We start from the raw sequence: 22,574 nt of genomic DNA on the forward strand, positions 1-22,574 counted from the left end.
CTGGCTTGAATTTTAGATCTGGAATCTTCCTCCTCACTCCTTCCTTTTCAAAATACCTGATGGCTAAGCCAATTGAGTTCCCCAAGTATATTTACAAGTTTTTAAAAAGACAGAATCAAGTTTTGCTTCACATTTCTGTTCTCTTTTTCCGTTGTCTAAGAGACTTTTTAACACCTACTTTACGAAATGAGCAAGCCATCATCTATTTTGGGGTTGAAAATAGAGGAGGTGAGAAATGAGATGTCTGGCCTAACCTCATGTTATTTGGGCATGGAAATTGTTTGTTAAGTGATTTTTGCCACAGTCATAAAACAACTTTTTCATTGTCTTGGTTTTTCCATATGTTTTGAAAGAGAATGGTGCATTTAAAATCTTGTTTTAATTTGAGGTAATTATGTGTGTATTTGTGGTGAGCAGGGACAAGACATTGCTGCAAGAAAAATGTTTTTAATACAACTTAGAAGACATAAGTTAACACATTGAGAAGAAAATGAATCAATCATGGTATTTTGGGATCGAAAGCAATTTTAGAGATGATTCTGTTTAACTTCCATGTTTATAGATGATCTAGGCTGAGTGTCTTTCCCCCAGTAGGTCTCACAAACTAAGATGTCCTGACTTCCAGATAGGGCTTTGTTAGCCTCTAAGTATTAATAAGAGATTACATTACAGGATGATCTAATAGGTATTGTCATGTTGCTGTTACTGCTTGGGAAGATTGGATGCAGGTACAAACAAAGTTTACATAATACCTGATAGAGAAATCTGAGCGCCCTAAAGAAATTGTTTAATGATGATACTTTGGTCTCTTCAGACTAGTGAAACGAACACACATTTCTGGCTTTATTTAATAAATTGCCTTCTTGAGGGCACTAAATCCTGCTCTTCTGGAAGAAATTCATCCACCTTACATGGATAAACAATTGGTTTCTTCGTGGATTCTGCTGTTTATTCACAATTCATAAACTGAATAAACCCTCTTTTGTGTTGTGACTATTATCACAAATTCAGGCAGACTTCATTGCAGGATTGGAATGGCTGTTGCTCAAGTGGGTATTGGTTCAGCACAGCTTAATATAAAGGAAGAAGAGGTTAACCAAACCTATTAGATTTACAGTTAAATAAGTGTAATTATTTAACTGTGGCAACTCTGAATGCTTCCCTAGTGATAGAAAGCTAGTAGTCACTGTGGGTGGCTCAATAATAAAATGGCCTATTTCATGTTTTATAGGTAAATGAATGTTAAAAACACAGAAAGTTTTATCAGCCAGAAAACTTTGCATTTGTGTCACCTATATTCACCCAGACTATACTCTTTTCACCTTCATGTCATTACCTTCCTCAACACACTGACCTTTGATTCCTCCAGAGGTCAAATTTCAAGGTAAATTATGTGAAAGTAAATTTTAAAAGAAACCAGTCAAGACCTTGATTTATAAAAAATAAGAATGGCATTTAGGCAGTTAGAATTCTGTTGACGTCCTTAGTTATCTTTTATGTTTTGCAAACAAAATTTTCTAATTACTGAGGTTCAAGCTGGTTAGATTAATGATCCTATTTTAAATTATAGCTATAATTCAAGTTGTTTGGATTTTTTCTTTTCTTTCGGTTCTCCCCATCGTCTCTCCTCCCTCCCTTCCTTTCTCCCTTCCTTTTTTGTCAGACACAATATGCAGGAAGAGGTATTCAATAGTAAGAGAGGACCATTTGTACCCCAGTTGCTTCACTCTGGAGAATTCTCAGTCCTCTCCATTCATGCCCTAATCAAAAGCTGCAGTGGACAGAAAATTTCCAACCCCATATAAAATTTTGGGAATGTGGTAGCATATTGGCATGTGCTATATAATTGGTGGATTCTATCAATATATACTTTTGGTGGATCTTATATAGTTCTGAAGCATCAGCTCTTTATTAAGAACAATTCATTCAAATTTTCCTGTTGGGTCATACTCATAAGAGCAGATCTGCTTCTAATGATGTTACCCATAGATGAGTCACATGGGAAATACTTTTTGTCATTTAGGATTTAAATCTAAAAATGTTGATGATGTGCACACACAAAGCTTTAGGTTGACTTAATAAAAAATTATGTGTGGAGCTTGCCATTTACTATTTTAAACACTTATGCATGTCATTCATTATGTATCATTTATTTCATGAAAATTTTTAATCCTTAAGGAATGTAGCAGAATTGGAATATCCTTCTAAAATGTCACAATTTAAAAACTTTGACCATGACCAGCCTGGTTCTCATCTTTCAGATTAAAGAGTCTTATTTTTAAAAATAAGACTGTTTGCTCACCCTGTTGCAAAGATGCTGTTAAGTTAGTACATTTTACAGTGTTTCCACAGTGCTCATCCAGCCCCAGCATGGTCTGTTTTACGAATGTGTAACCAAAGTGTCAGGTTGTATTCCAGGCCTGGAGAAACCGTGATTCTGTATGTTTTGAATTTTATCCCAGTAACATTTCTAACGGTCCTCTTTATTCTTTTTTGGGTGGTTGTTGTTGTATATTGGGATGGTAGAGAACTTAAAAGCATCACAAAGAAACACATACCTGAACTAAAGCGACGAATTTAAAAACAAATATAAATTCAATCACTGTACATTTCTATTGTTTTAAAACTAATAAAACATTTAGTTTTAAAAATGTAAAAAAAAAGAGTGCGGACACAAAATAGAAAACTACATTATTTGCATTACATTGCTTTTGAAATAATTTCTAAACTTTTTACCTCTTCTTAAGATATTCAACCTTATTTCTCAACAGCTCCCTTAGAGTTTCCCTGACACCACACCCTCCTTGCCAACTGTCCGCTGAGAATGATGGACCCCTGTTTTCATATGTCCAAGTCAAGTACAGAGAGTTTCCAGCCTCTGCTTTTCTTCTGTATCAGTGAAAATCCAAGTCAGACATTGTCATAGCTGTTTGGATGCTTCTTTATCTAAGCCCCTTTAGAAATTTTTCTTTTTCTTTCTTTCTTTCTTTCTTTCTTTCTTTTTTTTTTTCTTAAGCTCTTTATTGGAATATAATTGCTTTACACTCTTATACCACTTTTTGAGGTACACCAAAGGGAATCAGCTGTATTTATACATATATGTCTTTCTTTCTTTCTTTCTTTCTTTCTTTCTTTCTTTCTTTCTTTCTTTCTTTCTTTCTTTCTTTCTTTCTTTCTTCCTTCCTTCCTTCCTTCCTTCCTTCCTTCCTTCCTTCCTTCCTTCCTTCCTTTCTTTCTTTCTCTTTCTTTCTCCTTTTTTCTCCTTCCTTCCTTTTCTCTTTCTTCTTTCTTTCTTTCTTCCTTTTTTTCTTCTTTCTTTCTTTCCTTTTCTTTTTTCTCCTTTGCGTTTCTAATCCTAGCAAAGTGCCTGGCATGCAGCAGGAACTCAAGGCTGCAATAGTCAATACTTCCTTGAAGAGACATTATGTGCCCTGAATACCAACCGTCAATGACTTCTTCATTTTCAGGATTGCTGGACAGTTCACGTGTTGAGACTAAGTTCCTAAAAAGCACGTGCAGGAAATAACCTTAGGAATCATTCCATCCACTTACATCACTTTACAGATGAGGAAACCGAGGCCTGGAGCAGAAGGAAATGACTTGTCTCATTTGTGGTTCTCATTTATACATTCTTAGTATAAATAGTGATCTCAGTGTATAACAGGTATATTCGCAACAAAGCCGAATGGTATAACTTCTCATATTTTACCTAGTTTTATTGAGGTATAATTGACAAATGAAAATTGTGCATATGTAAGGTGTACAATGTGATGCTTTGTGGACTTGTACACTGTGAAACGATGACCTCAGTCCAGCTAATGAACACATCCAATTGTCTCATACCATTGAGCACTGACCATGGATACTCACAAATCGAACACTTTACCTTTTTAATAGCTTTTTCTGCTACCTGTTGGGCTCTCTCTGAGTGCTGAGTGTTCAGTCGATAGGCTCACAGGTGGGCCATGTGGGGACAGAGATGAAAGTGGCTGAACAGAGAGCCTCGGGCAACGTGGCAAGTGGGAGCAGAGGGCTCACCTCCAGGATCAGCCACACTGGGGGGATCAGAGGGGAGGTCTAATAGGGGAAAGGGGAGAGGTGGATCCTTGCAGGCTTGAGGTTTGGGAAAGGCTCTCTTTTTCTCTTCTGAGCTGATGTTTGAGAATAGTATGAAAAAGAGAGAATACCACAATATCCAAGAAACTCAGCCAGAAACAGGCCTGGTAGGTTGCTTTCTCTCCCCAGGAGAGTCTTGGAGGTGCCCTTGCAAACTGACAGATGTGTGCTTGACACACCAGCCTGTGGTCTAGAATAGGAAGAATGAAAACCAAAGTTTGCTAGTTTGAGGAGTAGGACTCTCACTGAGAGACTAATGAAGGAAGTGCAGCTGCTAATGAAGGAATATCTAGGATGGTACACACACACACACACGTATATGTGTAAAAATATACGCATGTTCTGCTTTCTTAACATTCTTTCTATTCTTATGGTTGAGATTAGAGATACAAATAATGAAAAGAAGACCAACTGAATTAAAATTCCAAATCCTCTGAGAAAAGTTAATTTGTTCGATGTTAAAAACAGATATTCAAATAAGATTCTAGAATATCTTCTCCAGAACTAAAAAAATACCTTCCTCCAATCTTATTCTTAACAAAATCCTTTGAAGCAGATATTCTCATCAAATACTAACTCTATAACCTAGTATTTCAGTGTATGGAGATTCAAGAAAAGTACCCACATTCTAAAAAGTTTTTTGCTTTGGTTCTCTCAAATCTCAGTTTTCACTTTTTGTTTTCTGGCTCCCGTTATATTCAGTAAATATATCCCAGAGTAACATGAAATATGTCCAGTTAGTTCATGAGTTTCTTGAAACAGTTGGTGTCTAAATAACTTTATTCTTGGCAGAAGAAACTTCCTGCTTAAAAAAATAGCTTAAAAGGTCTTATAAGGAAGGCTCATAAGACTTCTTGGAAATCAAGCAGTTCTTACAAAACATTTTGATGTGTTTAGTACAGAGGAATTAGGAACATATGGGTTACATTTTCCTTAAAATGCACATGGTTTTTAAAAATTAAAGGGTAATGTTCTTGGCGAAATAGGTTTTGCCAAACCCAAACTGTTTAAAAAATTGTTCAAGATGTTCAGCAAGGCCAAAAGGCCCCAGGCTTCCACAGTCCTAATAATAGAATCAATCAGGAAAACCAGAATGAAGTCACTAAACTCATTTTAACAGTCTCTTGAAATAACCAACAAAAATAAATCTCAATGTAGTAACAATCACAAGCAATTAGAATATAATAACGTTTATGCTCATACCATATAAAACCCCAAGCTGGTAGTTAAAACTGTGCTAGGAATTTTGGAAAGTTGGCAGTGGCCTGGGCTTGGCTGAGATAATTGATTACATCTATAAAAATGGTGAAGAAACTACAGATTGCACAGATAAAGTACTTACCAGAAATAATTTAAGAATTTCACCACGGTTGTTTAAGGAACAGAGGTTTATGTGATTGTCTAAAACCCACACATTCTTCAGGAAAAAGATGTATGCGGGGGCGGGGGGGGGGCGGACAGTGACCACAAAAATTTCATTAACCTGGCGTTGAGCTCGGCTTGTCTTATCTGGAGAAGAGCCGATGAAATCGCTTGTGGTGTTCTCAGGGATGATGAGATGAAAGAGTCAGGACTTCGGACCTGAGGCTGTGTATGTATATGGGAAGAATCAATTTGGGGTAATGTCAGCTGTCAGAAAACAAATCCGAAAGGAATCCCATCTCTGCCTATCAGTATTCACTTCTCAAAACGACTTATTTTGAAATGATATCTTGGTCTCACACACAGTAGAGATTTGGTAGAAATGTATGGATTGGATTGGATTTCTTATGAAAATATCTTTATATTCCTTTTTACGAACCTATTTTCTAGGCATGACCTGCCTCTGGGCATTATGAGTAATCTACTAGGTTTCCTTCTGCTGGCTGATTTTTTTTTTTTTTTTTTTTTTTTTGGTATTTTAAGGAAAATTACCGCAAGGCACAAAAATAATAATTAAAGAAAATCTTTTTTTCCTGACAGACTTTATATAATCATCTCCAGCTAAAGACAGAAACATTCTGTCTACCACTTAAGCCAGTTAAGCCAATAGCAAAAAGGTTCTGCGTTCCTCCCGATTTCCTCCTCTTCACTCCTGATTCATGGTGTCCTGTCCTACTGAGAAGATTCTAATTACTAGATCACTTGGGGCCAGGGCAGGCTGTATCAGCCAATTTTTTGCATGGGATATAGACTTTGTGAAGAGGCAAAGTGCTCATAGAAATAGCATCAGTGTCGCTCCTTCTTGTCCTATTAGCTCTCTAAGAAACTATATGTTTCTAAAGGGATGGGAGTGATGCATTTTAAGGCACAGAGTAGGAATCTGGGAGGGTTCTAGGTTGTGCCTTAGAGGTTGTGGTTGTGAGAATTATTGATATATACAGGGTGGACGGTGTTACATTGACTTTCATCTAGTTCTAAGCCCATAAAGAATTTGTGTGTGCGTGTGTGTGTAAGAATTCAGGTTTATTAAAATTACTTGGTGATAATAGGGAAGAAAGAGATTATCTTAAAGGGCACTAATATGTATGTGTGTATATATATATATAAATTCATTACTAAAAAGTGATTTAACAGGAGTGATGTAGTCCAGTTTATTAAAGATTTCTAAGAGGGATTCACCTTCAGATGTCAAAAAGAAAATATATTTTAATTAGAATTGTGATATTGATGCAATCCTTCCATTTGCTGTTCTATCCTTCCTGCCCTGCTCCATCCTTGCCAGTTTAAACGTTGGTCATAACTCCCTAAAAAGATTTTATTCTTACCAATGTGTCTTCATCCACTATTTGGAAAACATTTCTCTGTGAAGCTTTCCTTGATAATTCCAACACGCTTATACATCAATTGTTTAACATAAATCTTCTATCATTTCTACAATTATTTGGCACATGCCAACATACTACATAATAGTTTACTTTGTCTTCCTGTCTCCAATTAGATTATAAATCACTTGAGAGAAGAGACTGTATGTTGCCTATGTCTGTATTTTTTACAGTGTCTAGTATAGCACCTTATACATCAGAAATACTCAATGAATACTGGTTGAGTGAATTAAGTTCATATATTAAAAAATGTGCAAAAAGTAACAGGTATTTAAAAATTATGAAAAAGGAGTTTTCTGTTGCCTTAGCAATATTTTATTGAAAATTTTCATCTTAAGCTCAATCATGGTGTTCCTCAATTTCCTTGGGAAGCAATGTTTTCCTAGAGAGTATGACTCTTGATTAACAGCTCAGCTGTGTGACATACATAATATTCTTTTTATTCTACAAATCAGTTTGATTTCATTTTGAGGATTAATTTCAACAGGGCAGCAGACTTAATTGCATTTAATTTGGAGTTTCTGGACACTTAGTTTTCCCTGGGGTTGTACCTGGTCTTGAAGATCTTAAATATTATTAGGGCTGTGAGTGGAATTGGTCATTGGTCATTAACTCAGGGAGGTCACTGCTGAGACAGTCTTTTTCCTGTCCACCCTACCTCATCTGGTCTTGGGTCCTTTTTCCTAAGTCTATATCATCTTTAGGACCCAAGGGCTTCTTCTGCTCTTTCCTGTCATGCTGGGTCACAGAAATCCTCCAAGAGACTGATCACAGCATCACTTTTATTAGGTTATCCCCTCGCTGGGGATTTGCCACCTCTTCAGGCTCCTTCATAGGGAAGAGGGTCCTGGGATTCACTCTGGGACCCACCAAGAGATCTTTGAACTGCTTCCCTTTCTCTCTTGTCTCTAGAGAAATATAACCCAACTTCATTATTTTTGAATATGGGAACAGAGTGGAATCTTATTCTCCTCGAATACCCTGTTGTAATATATAATGTTTCTTCCTGGATTTCTTATTATTTGTCTGAGGACTTTTTTTATTTGTCTGTTTTAAAGTAGATCAGAGGTAGGAAATCAAGTGAGGACCGTGCACTTAATAGCCTAAATTCTTGAGTAGGAGTAGGCTAGTAAATGATTAGGAAAAAAATTTACTATTTCAAAAGTGTTTTCCCTATTACATTTAGGGAAGGGAAATAAGAGGTTTACTTAAGCTGTTTCCACCCATGCAAAATTATGGAGGCAGAATAAATGGGCTCTCCTAGGGTATTTAATGAATCTGAAGGAACTGTTGACTTAAAATAGAAGTTGGTACTGGAAGGATCACCACGGCCCAGGTAGCAGAGTAGAGTGAGTTGATGACTGAGGACAGGTAAAGTTAACAAGGCAGGGACTATCAGGTAAACCAAGGTTAAGATGTGACCTTGAGTTCACTGGCCTCTTAGAGAGAGGCAAAGATGATTCTACAGCCGGTATATTTATAAAGATTTTGTTAAATAGAAAAAGAAGACATCTAGTTGGGGCAAGAAGGTTGATATATAAGAATACTGAGACTGTAACTGAGATCTTGTCTCTAGCAACTCAAGACCAGATTTCACCTGGTCCTGGTGAGAAAGGTTGGTTATTAAGAATTATATCTGTGTTATACATAGCTTAATTGGTTTCATAATAATACATGGATAACATATAGATCCACACATTTGCTAAGTTTGGATGGATTTGTTTATACAGTGAAAAAACAGTTTATGAGTGACATCTGTATGCAAGAGAGAGTTTTGGCGTTAGGGAGGAAACCATGACGGGAAACATCTCTGGAGCCATCATGGAGCCAGCATTTTAGAACTAGTCTCTATAGCATCCTTTTGGCTTTTCTATGTAAATCTGTTCATTTTTCAAGCCTCATGATAAGATTCTAGTAGAGATACCTGGACCTTGGTTTGGCCACTTAGTCATGATATTGGTGAGTAAGCAGGGGATACCCTGGGCTGATGTCTACATAGGAAATACTTCTGATTAGGTGCTTTCTGGTAGCCAATCCAAAAGTCTGAACCAATTCAAAACACCCAGGTCTGACATTTACCAGATGCCTTATTTGAGAATTTTTTTTTCTTATTCTTCAGAGAAGGGGTAATGTCATTTTGGCCTATTCTGTAGAATTGTTGGGGGATTAAAATCATTTCTAAACTAGAAAGAGCTATAGAAATATGACACTGTTCCATTTTAATATAATTAAATAGTATGTTTAATAAGCAATAATTGGTAGCTAAAATTATGTAAAGCAAGATGACCACTTCTTCTTTAAGGTCACTTTTGTTTTGAATGGCTTCTTAGAACATTAACCTTGGGATTATCTTAAATTTAGGTTCTCAGAAACCCTTAAAATATTGTAACATATGGCAGCATGTATGAGTCCCATCTGTTACGTTTCCTATCCAGTGTACCAATTTCCCCACTCAGTCTTCTACATGTAATAATATTAAGTCTCATTATAATATGAGATCTCAGGACCGTGACTCTGCAAATGGTGATGAGGAGGACATAAAGCAATGGTGTTCCGGCCACTAAAACATTTCCCATTACCAGGCATTTGAGAAAATGTGGAGGAAACGTAGCACAATGCATGACCAGAATTCAAATAACAGGTTTTTTATGTTAGATATATTAAAACTTTATGATAAACTTGTCAAAATCATGAATATAGAAACACATGACTTTTTACCTTTCTCCAAACACGATTTAATAAAAAGCCTAAAAGCTTATGGCTGGAAACATTCATGTGTCCTGACATCAGCTCTCTAATGAAAGCCCAGCTTCTCCTGGTTGAGTAAAACACTTAAGTCTTGTAGGCTTTTGTCACCAGCTTCACAGATCCTACTTAAACAAGCCTGTAGGAGTTTTATAGTGTCTGGCCTTACATGTAGGTCTTTAATCCATTTGGAGTTTATTTTTGTGTATGGTGTTAGGAAGTGTTCTAATTTCATTCTTTTACATGTTGCTGTCCAATTTTCCCAGCACCACTTATTGAAGAGGCTGTCTTTTTTCCATTGTATACTCGTGCCTCCTTTGTCAAAGATCAGGTGCCCATATGTGTTTGGGCTTACTTCTGAGTTCTCTATTCTATTCCATTGATCTTCCTTTCTATTTTTGTGCCAGTACCATACTGTCTTGATCACTATGGCCTTGTAGTATAGTTTGAAGTCAGGAAGCCTGATTCCACTAACTCCATTTTTCATTCTCAAGATTGCTTTGGCTATTCGGGGTCTTTTGCATTTCCATACAAATCATAAGATTTCTTGCTCTAGTTCTGTGAAAAATGCCATTGGTAATTTGATCGGGATTGCATTGAATCTGTAAATTGCTTTGGGTAGTACAGTCATTTTCACGATGTTGATTCTTCCAATCCAGGAACATGGTATGTCCCTCCATCTGTTTGTGTTGTCTTTGATTTCTTTCATCAATGTCTTAAAGTTTTCACTCTATGACATCCATCAAACCAAGATCCTTTTTGACCCACCTTCTAGAATCATGGAAATAAAATCAAGAATAAACGAATGGGACCTCATGAAACTTAAAAGCTTTTGCACAGCGAAAGAAACCATAAACAAGACTATAAGGCAACCCTCAGAATGGGAAAAAATAATTGCCTATGAAACAACGGACAAAGGATTAACCTCCAAAATATACAAGCAGCTCATGCAGCTTAATACCAAAAAAGCAAATAACCCAATCCACAAATGGGCAGAAGACCTCAATAGACATTTCTCCAAAGAAGACATACAGATGGCCAACACACACATGAAAAGATGCTCAACATCACTAATCATCAGAGAAATGCAAGTCAAAGCCACAATGAGGTATCACCTCACACCAATCAGAATGGCCATCATCACAAAATCTGGAAACAACAAATGCTGGAGAGGGTGTGGAGAAAAGGGAACTCTCCTGCACTGTTGGTGGGACTGTAAGTTGGTACAGCCACTATGGAAAACAATTTGGAGGTTCCTTAAAAACGTACAAATAGAATTTCCATATGATCCAGTAATCCCACTCCTGGGCATATACCCAAAGAAAACCATAATCCCAAAAGAAACTTGTACCATAATGTTTATTGCAGCACTCTTTACAATAGCCAGGACATGGAAGCAACCTAAATGCCCATCAACAGATGAATGGATAAAGAAGATGTGGCATACATACACAATGGAATATTACTCAGCTATAAAAAGGGATGAGATGGAGCTATATGTAATGAGGTGGATAGAACTACAATCTGTCATACAGAGTGAAGTAAGTCAGAAAGAGAAGGACAAATATTGTATGCTAACTCACATATACGGAATCTAAAAATGGTACTGATGAACTCAGCGACAAGAATAAGGATGCAGATACAGAGAATGGACTGGAGAACTCGAGGTATGGGAGGGGGCGGGAGGTGAAGGGGAAACTGAGAAGAAGCGAGAGAGTAGCACAGACATATATATACTACCAACTGTAAAATAGATAGTCAGTGGGAAGTTGTTGTATAACAAAGGGAGTCCAACTCGAGGATGGAAGATGCCTTAGAGGACTGGGGCGGGGAGGGTGGGGGGGACTCGACGGCGGGGGAGTCAAGGAAGGGAGGGAATACGGGGATATGTGTATAAAAACAGATGATTGAACTTGGTGTACCCCCCCAAAATAAATAAATAAATAAATAAATAAATAAATAAATAAATAAATAAAAACCAAAAAAAAAAAAAAAATAAACAAGCCTGTCCTCTCACATCTCTGTTGGGGCCAAACAATCTGCCAGTGGGAAGAAGAGAAATAAAAAATATTGCTCCGTTTGTGTTGTCTGGATATAGTTTAAGGATTTGGGGGGATTCTCAAGAGCCAGAATACCATCCCAGAAAGTGGATCCTCAGCAGGTTGTAAGAAAAGGTGGGATTTAAATTGAGAAAACTTGAGAAAAGAGTTAAGAATGTGAACCCCACATTTACAAAGCCTTAACGTTTGCTTCCTCTATTTAAATGGATAAAATTAGCTCAAGAGACGAAGTCAAAGATTCCTGCCACTTTCTAGTTTAAGCCTCTGCTGTTTTATATTACTTAAAAGATTCTTTTAGCTGTAAGGGAATAAAACCCCAACTCACATTGATTTAAGTGAAAGCGGGATTGGGGGGCACATGTCGCTGAAATGCCAAGGGTACTCTGTATTCAGAAGTGACTGGATCCAAAGATGAGAGGAACAGCAAAAGGAGAAAAGTGTCAGGAACTCTCTCTTTATTCCATTTTCCTGTGTGGTTTATTTTTCCAGGTAGGCTTTCCTTACAAACTGGCAAAATGGCTTCTCTAAACCCATGTCCTCTAAGTTTAGTAATCCCTGGCAGAAAAGGAAAACTTTCATGACAGTCCCAGTGAAAGTCCTAGGGCTCATTCTTAATGCATGAATTCAGTCTGTGTCTGTCTACAAACCAATCATTGTTGACAAGGGGATGGGATCTATCGCTTAGGTCTGGATCGTGATTCCATATGGCTGGAGGGTCATACATTTGACGATAGTGGTGGAGGTTGGCAGGAGGGGATTTAGATGCCCAGAACCACATGAGCTGAGAGAGGAGAAGCCAGGCACTATTATCAGAAGGAAGCCAAAATCAAGACATGCCCACTGTGAGTGAGCGTAAATACATGAAAAAGATAACAGTTTTCCCAAAAGTTGATCATCTTCACGTTTCTATTATTAAAATTAAAAGATACCACGAAGAAACGAAACTGCAGAATCCAAGGGCCAATGCTAGTACTTAGAATGTCAGTTGCTACAAAACTGAAAATGCTTTGAGAACCATAAAGTGCTGTACTCATTAAAGCTACATATATAGCTTTATGTTGCTTCTCTTTTTATTAATTTTTGTGTGCTACTATAATAAATTCAAGCAATCCTAAGATCATGCCTCTTTCATGATTATCTGATACATTACTGAAAACATATTCCCGTATTTGAAATGGAAGGATGGTTATTCTGTGTGTTACAATAGTGTTAAAACATAATCATAAAGGAGACATAATGAGCCCCAGAGCATAGAGCTACTTGAATAGCTTGCAATGTGCTGTTAAAAAAGTATGTGAAGTACATGGATAAATGCATAAATATTGAAAATGAATATAGAAAGTATATTGTCGAATTTCACCTATTTAGAGCATGTTACATTTGGAAAAGAGAATACAGAGTCAGCTGTGGAAGGAAATACATTTTGCTTGATTTTCTGTTACTGGTGTTTTATAAATAAAAATTGATTGTGTCCCAATACTCACTCTGTCACTAGTTAGCTGTCACCTTGGACTAAGTGACTGAATCTCCTTGGGTCTAGTTTCCTAACCTGGAAATTGAGGAAATTTAATTAGATGCTATGTAAGGCTGCCTCCAGCCCTGAAATATTTTTTATAACTTATGCAAGCTCTGAAAATGCCAAATTATAAGATACCATGTATTTTGGAAGTGAACTAGTTACACTGCCAAGGGCAGTGGCACTTTTTTTTTTTTTTTCAGATGAGTCCGTGTGTCTAATATGTTTACTACTTGATTCTGTTGAAACTATTGTGAAGAAAACCAGGGTAATTATAGGGATATTTCTGTTGAAAGATTTAAATTCTCAGATTTCGGAGATCACCCATGTGATTTTATTCAGGAAGTTTGATTCAACTTTTCTTTCCAGTAGGACTACAATTCAAGAGCAGGAAAGGATTACAACAAGTAATGCATCCTGGCCAATTTGCCATGTTTCAAAAGCACATGGTTGGTTATTTGGGATTTCATGTTATTGAACTGGCCACTCTGTTGTCAGCTACCTCATGGTACCACGGATGCCAAATGCGTTGATCCTCTTTCTGTTGCCACCGTCCTCTCTCTCCAAAGATGGGATACAAATCTGGGACTCCTTTAGAGTTATGTTCTTTTTGCACAGTCTAATTGACTCTACACGCTGCTTTCCAGGCACAGCCCTTTGAGAATATTTCCCAACCGGAAAAAAAAAAAACAATAATAGGAATGGCTACAAAATATAATTAATTTTTCTGACTATTAATGCAGGAGGAAGATGTCTAATAGGTTGCAGATTTCTTCCTATTTGAATAGCGTGACCATGACCAATTGCAAAGGAAACCCTCCGTTGCAGTTTCATTTCTTTAGTTCTCCTCCATCAGGAGGGGGCCTGGGCATGGGTGATGTTTGTCTGGTGTTCTGCGTATGGAAAGAGAAATGATGTGCATGTAGGGAGGGGTTTCAGTGATTGAAAAGAGAGCAGGGTTCTTTAAGCCGTTATTAAGAATAAGGCAGCAAGACTCCACTCGTCTTGCTAACTGTTAAATATTTCTGGCTGCCTGCCAGCATCCTTCGATATTTCTTTGAAGCTTTCTTTTACTTACTACAGTAGAGTAATTAGAATGGACCTTTTCATCTTTACTTAAACACACACACACACACACACAAACACACACGACACACTAGTACATTTTGCTCCAACATATGCCTGCTCCAGCCCGCCTTCAGAGACCATGGAGGGACTACATCTAGGAAGGGTCTTAGGGCTGGTGTGGCAGGACTAATTCCTTTGAGCACCTCAGTTTCTGGATCTGTCTTTAAATGTTTCCCTCATGTATCTAAGGAAGTTTTTATATTGAGAGCTGATGAGATTTTACAAAATAATTTCTCCCTGGGGGTAATTAAAAAAATAAAATAAAACTCAACTTATCTGGTCAGATAGGCAGATGAAATTTTTGCTTTCCAATTTGGCATTTTAGCATTGTGTCTGATTATAAGACATTTCTTTTGGAAAGGTAAAAATTAAACTTCTTTTGAAAAGTTAAATGCAAAGTAGTTAATGCCTCTGCACCAAAATATATACACACATTGTAAAAATTACTTAGAAATCTCTGTCTCAAAATATAGTAATTATCATAATTACATTGATAATATTAATGTTATTTAAAAACCCCCAGCAATGTCATTTCTTTTACTTCTCTCTTCTCTCCAAGCTGCTAAAGATATTTAAACCATCACTACCTCTACCACCACAATAAGAAAATCATAGGAAACAAAAACTTCTTTTCTCATAGAATATTGCGGCTTCTAATGTTTTGGATTTAATTCAATTGAGAGTCCTTGTGGGGAAAACAAACAAACAAACAAACAAATAATACTGAAGATAAAGCAAAAAATGTGTAAAGGAGAATATGATTATTCTTTTTCTTTTTTTCCTCCCTCCCTCCCTTGACTCCCCCCCCACCCTCCCTCGAGTCCCCCCCACCCTCCCCGTCCCAGTCCTCTAAGGCATCTTCCATCCTCGAGTTGAACTCCCTTTGTTATACAACAACTTCCCACTGGCTATCTGTTTTGCAGTTGGTAGTATATATATGTCTGTGCTACTCTCTCGCTTCGTCTCAGCTTCCCCTTCACCCCCCGCCCCTCCCAAACCTTGAGTTCTCCAGTCCATTCTCTGCACCTGCGTCCTTGTTCTTGTCACTGAGTTCATCAGTACCATGTTTAGATTCCGTGTATGTTTTCTTGACTATAGTTGACTTTCTACTTACGATGTATAATAGAAACAGGTTGATCCCTAAACACATTATGTGATAATTATATTTATGATGTCTGATGTTTGTCATTAGACAAGATAATCGGGCCACATCATTAATTACTAGGCTAGTTCCAAGAAGAAATATGAGTTCAGCACATCTCAGGGCTTGAAAGAGAGTGACTCCAGAGATGCTGTTACTCTGAAGGAGAAACTCCTGCTTTCCCTCCACCCTCATATGTATTCAGGTGTCAGAGAAATGGTCTGGTTGTCTTACACAAATAAATAAGTGAAGTGCAAGGTCATCTTTGATGGAAGGAAAATACACCAAAGGAACGAATCAGGGGGAATTCCAGGCGGTGACTCTCAGATTACCTAGAAAACTATTGCCAACTTTCTTCAGAGTCCCAAGGTCCTCTAAGGGGGCACCGGTTTAACATTTTAAATTATACCTATAAAAATCTGCTTAGAAAGGCAAGCTACAGCACATTTGTTTTGGAAAGTGCAGGTAGCAGATTTTCCACCAGCAGGTGGAGGGACGCTGCTGCAGGCATAGGGTCAACATGCCTACTTTTGGCAGCTGGCTAGAAATCAACTTGTTTTTATTGACAATTTGTTGATATCAATTTTCTCTGGCATTATTCGGTTCACTAAATATGTGGCTTTCGAATTCTCAAGGTGGTGATCTCCAAAGCCCTTTCCTGGGTTGGTGGCATCCATTCTGATGATGAAATAAGGGGGCTTGCATTTTGGGGGCTGATAGTGGCTCTACCCCCCTTGCCTTCATGAGGTACGGGATCAGGTCTGCTGTGGAAACTCAGGCATGCCGGAGCAGATGCCGTCCATCCCTGAAGGATGTATCATTCTGATAGATGCATTGGATAGAGCTTGTGGGTTTGTACGCTGTGCTTGGACCTGACCTTCCGCCAGGAGGACCATGAGAGTTCACAATGAGAAATGTCAAGGAATGAAAATTGTTTTCATGTTTAACTTACACAGAGAAAACCACCAAGAAAACATTGTTTTTAGCTGTAAAAACAAAGCAGAAAGCAGCATTCAGTTGCCAACCTTGGGATATGTTTATACTTTAAAAATTGTTTTGCTTATTATTTACTTTTAGTCAACAAAAATTTTAGAGTGGTAGCAGTTTTAAGGACCAATAAAGAGCTTCAAAGATGAAGATTTTCCTTTAAAATATTTCTATGAACTTTTCGATTTCCGTCATTTTGCGTAAATTAAGAACCATGTGGGTTGTAGCTATGTCAGTGCTTCCTACTGAAATCACATTAAAAAATAAACCCTAAAACCCACTTTACAAGTAGTCCAGGACTCAGGTTCAGCCCTTTCTGATGGCAAAACTAATTTTCTCCCCAGCATCCTATATACATGTGTGTAAATATGTGCAGTGTGTATTTGTGCTGCTGAAGTTGATAGGCTAACATTTTATTTTGAATTTTTACATTTCCATATGTGTATGAGGTCGATCTATAACTTTCTTCTCATGCTATCCTTGTCTACTTTGATATCAAATTCATATTAGGGAGCTTACGGTTTTGTGGATGATTTCTTGTTTACTAGTTTTCTGTTAATTCTTGTTGACTCACATAGTATTTATTATTTTGTTCCTAGGTTTTTCAGTTTTATGTTATTCTTTTTCTAGCTCTTGAATTGAAAATTTTATTACTCTTTTCCCTCAGTCATCATTCTTATTTCTTTTTCTTATTTTTTTTTAAAGATTTTTTTATGTGAACCATTTCTAAAGTCTTTTTATTGAATTTGTTATAATATTGCTCCTGCTTTATGTTTTGTTTTTTTGGCCAAGAGGCATGTGGGATCTTAGGTCCTCGGCCAGGGACTGAACCTGCACCCTCTGCATTCGAAGGTGAAATCTTAACCACTGGACTGCCAGAGAAGTCCCGATAAATACTTTTTTTGGAAGTTATTATTTTAGCTGCATTTCACATTTTTTTAAAGAAGTACTTTCATTGTTTGGTTTTATTTATTTCAAGTTTGAAATATTCTATAATTTCCCATGTTATTTTCTTTTTAAGCTGATGGGCTATTTAAACGTGTCTGTTTAAATTTCCAAATATGTGGGGAGCTTTGTTTTTTCATTACTGAATTCTATTTTATGTTTCTTTGTCAGAGAATATGATCTTTGTGATACTGTTTTCTAAATTTATGTTTTAATTTACGACCTGTTGTATGGGTCATGTGTCCTGTAAGTGTACCATGTGGGCTTGGTAATGCGTATTTTTTATGGTTAGTTCAGAATTTATTTAAATATAAATATATATATACATGTTTATCACAGATAAATTGTTATCAACATTAATAATTTTATTCTGCAAATCCTTTATATATTTAATATTTTTTCTCTGCTTCTGAAAGAGATGTATTAAAATATCCCACTATGATTTTATTATGGTGAATTTTTTCCCCTCATGATTCTGTTATTTTGCTTTATGTTTCTCAAAGTCATGTTGTGAAATGTATAATGTTTATAATATTGCTTATTTTGCATTAATGTTTTCTTAACATAAAGTTATACTTCAATGATTTTATAATATATAACAAAAAATCAGAATCAGTAAATATGGTTATTTATAATTAATTAGGATTTGCCTGATAAATCTTTTTCCATTCCTTATATTTTCAGTCTTTCTTTTTGATTTTAAGTTGAGTTTTAAATATTTAATCCACTCTGATAATCTGATAATACGTGCATTGTCTTTGTTTACATTAATCCTGATTACTGATGTATTTGGATTTCTACCATTGTACATTTTTTGCCTCTTTTCCTCTCCTCTTTCTAATTTGTGTTGTTTTGTTAAAGTTTTCTGCATTCTCTTGTTCCCCATCTTGTAATAGTTTAAACCTATTAGTTGCATCTGTATTGTTTTCTACTTTTTAAAATTGTTTATGTCTGTTATTTATCCTTAATTTTTAACATAAGCACTTAACTATAAAATCTTTAACAAATTCCAAAATTAGTCAATAGTTCTAATTACCTCTCAAACATAACAAAGGGCCTTAACCTTTTTTTGCTCTCCATTAAGCAACCGCTCCCATTTTGTACTGCCATATAGAGTCGTCTTTTTTAATTAAAAAGTATCAGCAATTATCATGATTATTTATTAAAGTATATTCTTAACCAAACTTACCAGCTTACTGTATCAATATCTATCCTCATCTTTGTTTCTTATTCTCATGTTTTCTTCTGTATTAACTTTGCTCTGGAGTATCCATTAGTAGCAAGGGTCCGTAGGTGGGAGTTATCTTTTTATATGTCTAAAATGACTCCTTTGGGGCTCACTCTTGAATAAGGCTTATATACAAAACCTGTCATCACAATTATTTTCTACCAGTATTTGAATATACTATTCTACTGCTTTCTGTCATCTGTTGTTGCTGATTAGGGGCCAAATTGCCATTTCTTTGTAGTTTAGTTTTTCTCTCACAGCATTTAAAATTTTCCGTTTTCTCTTATGTTCCAGTTTCACTACAATATTTCCAGGAGTACATTGATATTTATTTATCTTCCTGGCAGTCTAAATGTACTTCTCATCTCAGGACTAATGCCTTTCTTTTATTTCAGAAAATTATCACCTAATATCGCCTGAAAATTCTTTAAAATTTGCTATTTCTGTTGTGCCATTCCCTAGTTAAGTCCTTTAGTACCGTTGTTCAACTCATACATTCCTCTTCTGTGTTCAGTTTAGAATTTAGCTTGCCATTTGAATTCTTTAATTTTGAAATCCTTATGGCCTCAAATGTCTTTATTTTTTATTTTCAAAACATCTATTTCCTCATAGTCACCTGTTTCTTCCTACATTTTTAAAATTCCATCATTTATTTTTCTAAGTGAATATTACTCCCTTATTTATCTCTTTGTCTCCAAAATACGTTAAAGTCTTTGTTAGACTGTGAATGTTAATTTTTTCATGTGAATTCCTGTTTTGATTTTATTGATTAATTTGGTTGACTTTCCTAGCATTAGAATTCTTCATTATGTGTTTTGATATTTTGGTTTGCAGCCTTATTTTGAATGAAAGGTTATTTGAATCATTTACTGTCTTTCTCCTTATCCTTCCCTGATGGATGGGATGCTCCTTTCCAGCTTTCCAGCTCCCAAGTCCAGAACTTGGCCTTACAGTGTCTCCCTGGAGCTCTTCCCGGTGGTGTGTGGAGATATCACTGATCCAGTCACCAACGCAGCATTGGTTCAGTAGCTGTGCCTGAGGAGGTGGCTGTGTCCTCCACAATCCCCAGGCTGACAGCATCACCAAAGACATAGTCCTAACCAGCAGTCAGTAGTTGTTTTTCTTCAGCTTCCTTTCGTGGGTGGGATGTTGTATCCCAGCTTTTTGTATCAAGCCACGAGGGGAGCTCTGTTCCTCAGTCCCCCATGAAGTCACTTTGTCCTCTGATTCTCTGCAGTCACCCACATCCTGGCCCCATTGCCTTTCTCTGTGCTGGAACACAGAGAACAAGCCTGTGCTGGAACACAGAGAACAAGCCGGCCTGTGGCTTCTATTCTGCTCTCCACTGGGCCTCTTTTTAGTTCAACTCTACGGAGATGCTTTTGGGCCAGTGTGTGTCTTTCTGGTTTTTCCTTTTTGTGTCCTATCTATCATTGACACATGTTTGGAAGAGAGGAGGTTTGTCAAGGTCCATCAAAATGTTTTGACTAGAAGTCTATAATTTTCTTGAATACCTATTTAGTGACCCCATTTATTATTTTGCGTATACTTTATATCAGATCTCATAATTTATCTTAGGAAACTACTCCTTTACCAACTTCATATCTGAGTCTCAAAATCTTCAAAATTTGGAAAATAAATTTTCAAGCAGAGTTCCTATTATAGCCCACTTATAAAAGTATCAGTTCCTCCAAATTCCAATGTTTAGAGATTGGTGCAGGGTAAAATAAGCAAATTTTACATTTAAAATCCCTCTTTCTTAACAGACTTCCCGACCTGGTAGGCTTGACCCCATCTATACAAATTATCATCTATATGATAATTAATTCTCAAAAGTATCATTACTATAGTTTTTATCAGGGAGGGGAAAGTCCTGCAATTTCCCTGTGATAATATGACATTAATTACTCTTGATGGCAAAGTGAATATGCTTATTAAAATTATGGGGAAATAAGTGAGGTAATTAAAAAGTAGAGCGAATATATACTTTTATTAAGCAGTTGGGCATGAGGCTTAACTTATTTATGGAATTTCCTCAGTTTCAGAATGCTTCAACCTGAAAAGGCAAATAGAGAGAGCCTGGGAATAGTGGTACCAGAATTATGATAATCTTTTTTCCAAAGATAATATATAATCTTAAAAGTTAATATCTTTAATATTATTTATTTTTCAGTATTAATGTGGGGCTTCCCTGGAGGTGCAGTGGTTAAGAATCTGCCTGCCAATGCAGGGGACACGGGTTCAAGCCCTGGTCTGGGAAGATCCCATATGCCACGGAGCAACTAAGCCCGTGCACCACACCTACTGAGCCTGCGCTCTAGAGCCCGCAAGCCACAACTATTGAGCTCACGTGCCACAACTACTGAAGCCCTCTCACCTAGAGCCCGTGCTCCGCAACGAAAGAAGCCACTGCAATGAGAAGCACACACACTGCAACAAAGAGTAGCCCCCACTCACCACAACTAGAGAAAGCCTGTGTGCAGCAACGAAGACCCAACACAACCAAAAATAAAAATAAAGAAAATAATTTATAAAAAACAGAATGAGAATGTTCTCATTCTTACAAAAAATATTTAATGTATGTATTTATGTCCACATAATGTAAATTATAGACCCCCCCTCTGTTTATAAGTGAACAGAGATTTCATGATGTAGAGAAATGTCATGTAGATGTACATTTGCATGGTGCATTGGGATTAACTCAAGGCATCAAGCTTTAGGCATCACTGAGAGTCCTTCTGCGTGGAGGTGGATGAGAAGTCTTCAGCTGGTGAGGAAAATGGCATCCAGTCCAAGGAATATGAAGACTCTAATCTTATTCTGGTTCTTCTGCACTAGTAATAGTCCTTCAAGCCAGCAACTCAATGTTTCGGACCTAAATTCTAAAAACAAACTTGCCCATTTTAAAATCAAGTTATTCACTTTTTTGCTACTGAGTTGTAGGAGTTACTTATATCTTTTGGAATTAACACCCATCAGACATATGCTTTGCAAGTATTTTCTTTCATTCTATTGGTTGTTTTTTTTTTCTCTGTTGATGGGCCAAAGACTTGAATAGATATTTCTCCAAAGAAGACGTACACATGTCAAAAGATGCTCAGTGTCAGTAATCATCAGGCAAATACAAATCAGAATGCAATAACTATCACCCTGTTGATGGGAATGCAAAATAGTGCAGCCACTGTGGAAAACAGTATGTAGCTGCCTCAAAAAATTAAAAATAAGACTATCATAGGATCCGGCAATTCCCCTTCTTGGTGTTTATCCAAAAGGATTGGAATCAGGATCTTGGAGTGCTACCTGCACTCCCATGTTCACTGCAGCACTAGCCACAGTAGCCGAGATATGAGAACTGGTTGAAGATAATGTGATATAAACATACAACAGAATATTATTCAGCCTTAAAAAGGATGAAATCCTACAATATGTGACAACATGGATAAATGTTGAGGGTATTATGCTAAAAATAAACCAAAAGACAAATATTGCATAATCCCACTTATATGAAATATCTGAAATAGTCAAGTGAATAGAATTAAGTGTATAGGGTTAGGGTTAGGGTTAGGGTTAGGGTTTGGGGGAAAATGGAGAGTTCGTATTCAACCAGAATAAAGTTTCAATTAAGCAAGATAAAAACTGAGCTCTGTTGTACAACATTGTACCTATAGTTAACAATACTGTATTTTACACTTTTGTATTTTTCAATTTGTTAAGAGAGTATATTTCATGCTAAGTGTTCTTAGCACAGTGAAATAAAATAAAATATATCAATCTTGCAAAATAGTCCTGTCAAATGAAGTTCACAGTACATTTCTTGGTCCATAATATTACTGAAAAAATGTTTATTTCATTTTGTAAAAATTAAAAACATTAAAAAGTAAGAGCAAACTTGCCCCACCTCCCA

At 36.7% G+C, this 22,574-nt stretch overlaps 1 long non-coding RNA gene across 1 annotated transcript in view; it reads left to right on the top strand.

Moving 5' to 3' along the window:
* The window catches only part of LOC130831507 (uncharacterized), a 115,794-nt gene extending 93,631 nt beyond the window's left edge, over positions 1–22,163 (top strand). Inside the window, exon 3 of the long non-coding RNA XR_009048066.1 lies at positions 20,844–22,163. This is a non-coding gene — a long non-coding RNA (uncharacterized LOC130831507). The remainder of the gene's footprint in view (positions 1–20,843) is intronic.
* Positions 22,164–22,574: the final 411 nt, after the last annotated feature.

The sequence above is a fragment of the Hippopotamus amphibius genome, chromosome 11 (genome assembly GCF_030028045.1).
Source record: "Hippopotamus amphibius kiboko isolate mHipAmp2 chromosome 11, mHipAmp2.hap2, whole genome shotgun sequence".
NCBI classification, from domain to species: Eukaryota; Metazoa; Chordata; class Mammalia; order Artiodactyla; family Hippopotamidae; genus Hippopotamus; species Hippopotamus amphibius.